The sequence below is a fragment of the Haliaeetus albicilla genome, chromosome 24, assembly GCF_947461875.1.
Source record: "Haliaeetus albicilla chromosome 24, bHalAlb1.1, whole genome shotgun sequence".
Classification (NCBI taxonomy): Eukaryota; Metazoa; Chordata; class Aves; order Accipitriformes; family Accipitridae; genus Haliaeetus; species Haliaeetus albicilla.
Window position 1 is genome coordinate 4,905,647 of NC_091506.1, and position 2,966 is coordinate 4,908,612.

Genomic DNA, 2,966 nt, shown 5'->3' on the forward strand with positions numbered 1-2,966 from the left:
TAGCGATTCAATACAAGATCAAGCGAGTGAGATGCAGCAGAATGCGAATAGTGAGAACAGTAAGAAAATCAGAACAGTCCTATGTTTCAAGATGCACTTAAGTCTTCAGAAAATATTATACATTGATACACATTAAAAGATTTACAAAAGGCGGTTAGGGGTTTTGTTTGGTTGGTTTGTTTTTTAATTTATAGCTGCAGAAATTCAAGTATGGTACAATAAAATGATGCAAAAAAAATTGTCTGAACCATTCAGAATGGAACAGTTTTTTGTTTTTTCTTTAAAGTACCCCATAGCCACTTGGAGACAAATTATGTCCCTCCTCTGAGAAAATGACTAAAAATCTTCAATAAGCTTTTAATAGGTGCAGAAGACTTGGGAGTATCTAAAGATCAGAATAGCTCAGATGTGGTGCCTCAAATCCAGAAAAGGCTGAAAACAGAAAAAAGGTATTTGTGGGAGTTGTTTTTTATTTTGAAAGAGTACTCATCGTGAGATTAAAAAAAAAAAAAAGGAACCGTTAGATGTGATAAACATTCTAGGCTTTGCCTAGGTTAGCCACTAACCCCAACACTGACACACATCAAGCCCCTACATATTTTCTTTCATTAATCCGAGAGCTCACGGCAAACCAGTGCCAGTGCAGTTTTCTTTCCAAGCCGCTTTCTCACACCTTCCTCCCATATATCCCTAGGACAGAAACCTTCTTGTAGACTGCTCTACAAACTACAAGATGATTCAGATTAAAACCAGACTTGTTTTTTCACCTGGAGCCTCAGGTGTGAGGAAGGCAGTATTAAAACCAAGTTGCCCTTTAGAAGCACCGAGCAGGAGGAGATTTTTTAAAAGGTGTGTACCGTGAGAAGGCACCTGCTTTGCACAGTGCTAACCACCACAGCAGGGAATTAACCTGTTCCAGAAGGATTTGGGAAAGATGTTTCTGTAAGAACAGGTCAACTGATGCCACTTTTTTATTTAAAAAAGGGCCATGTCATTTCAGCATCATTATTTCAGTATGACCAAAATATTTTGGTTCTAAGACACTGTTACACATTTTTGGACTATACTGTAGTTTTCACAGAATAACATAAGCAATTATGGTACATTTATAGAAATGTAGAAGTCAAAACAAAATATTTTACCTCAAAAGAAAACATTAACAAAAGTGCTTTGTTAATCTTAAATGCTGATTCTCATTCTGGTGTTCTGTCTCAATTTCCATTTTCATTTCAAAGGAAGTGTTGACAGTTTGTTTTTTATTCCAGTCCAGAATGAAAGCAAAATTTCCAAACATTGTGATTTCTTTTGAAGCATAAATAGCAATTCTTTATCTCATGCCAACGATGGTTCTTTGGGAGGCTGTTGTCTGCACAGAGCCCGGTGTTGATACGTGCTTACCTCAAGAGCACGGTGGGGGGATGTTTCCAACCTCTGCAGGGGACAGCCCACGTATCTGCGCCATCCCAACTCTGGACGGGTACGCAGTGTCTATTTACTTGCAACACATTTGACTCTATCTGATGGAGAAGAGCAAAACATTCTCTGGAAGTTGGCTCTTTTATGGTTACAGGTACCTGATTCTTAGGAGAGGAATCTCTTTTAAAGCAGTGAGAAAGAAATTACTTGAAATTAAATGATGAACGGTTTGTGCTAAAGTTGATAAAGTGTCAACATTTATCCTAGTACTAAAGTCTCACATTTTTTTCACTTAGTTGTACTTTATTCCCAGCTCTAAATGTCACAGAACACACAGAGAAGTTATCTCTACCAGGATCGTACTTGTGAGGATGAATGTAAAATGATAGCTGAGCTCCATTTAGACTCAGTGCTCCATGATGTCTCTCAGAGTCCAAGCCATGGTTATCGATGTGCGTACAGCAGTGAGGGCAGGGGAGAAAGAGACTATTCCAGTGCCCAGGACCCTCAGCTGCAGGTAACCGAGCTCCAAGGCCTTGCTTCAGTGAACCGAGGGTTTATTTGTTCCAAATAGGAGAGCTGCAGCCGACGAGACTTGGACTGGTGTAATGAATCCAGCAGTACAGTGACGGGGAGGTGGGAAATCACGGTTCAGGTCCCTTCCTCTGATGCACCAGTGACAGGTAAATGCCCATGCTGTTGGCTGTTGTGCCCGTGTTCCCTCTGCCTAGCCTGTACCTCGGAAAAACTGTGTCTTCTCCCCACAGCAACGCTGACTGAAGCTGCGTTTGCGAGTGAAAAATCTTGAATCGGGACATCGCCAACCAGTTTGATTACAGAGCGTGTAACCACAGACCACACAACTACACACCTCCCAGGCCAGAGATGAAGCAGCGCTGTAAAGAGTACTATTGTTTTACAGCTGGCCTTACCTTTTCTCGTGAATATCAATGGGAGTTTTATTCTTGACTTCAAAGAGAGTATGACTGAGCCCAAACATACCATACAGTTGAGCAAGTAAGAAAACAATTTCATCACCAGGTGGACAACTGGTTTGGCCGAACAGACAGCTCACAAACTTCTGTCACACAGAACTGCCGCAGCACAACCAAAGACTTTGCAGCAGTGACCATACAAGAGTGTCAAAAAAATAAATTTAGAAGAAGGGAATGGAAAGGATGCTAAAAGACCAAATCTGCTAAGGAGCAGAAGATACCAGAGAAACAGTAAAAACTAAAAGGTAAAACTTCAGTTTCCTTTGAAGGCAGGTTCTGATCCATGGTCACCATAAGTCAACTGGAGTTGCAGCATGACACACGAGCACTCTGAGGAAAGTTAAATGCACGTATTTGTCTCTTTCAGTAACATATCCAATATAATATTCTCTCACTGTGGTAAAATTGTAAACAAGTAACATTTTTCTCTGCTCAATGCAGACATACCCTGTATACACGCACTATAACATCATTAATACTAAACTCCATCCCAACCAGACCCAGTACACACACACAGAATCTTGTATTTAAAAGAAAACTGCTAAAATACAGAGC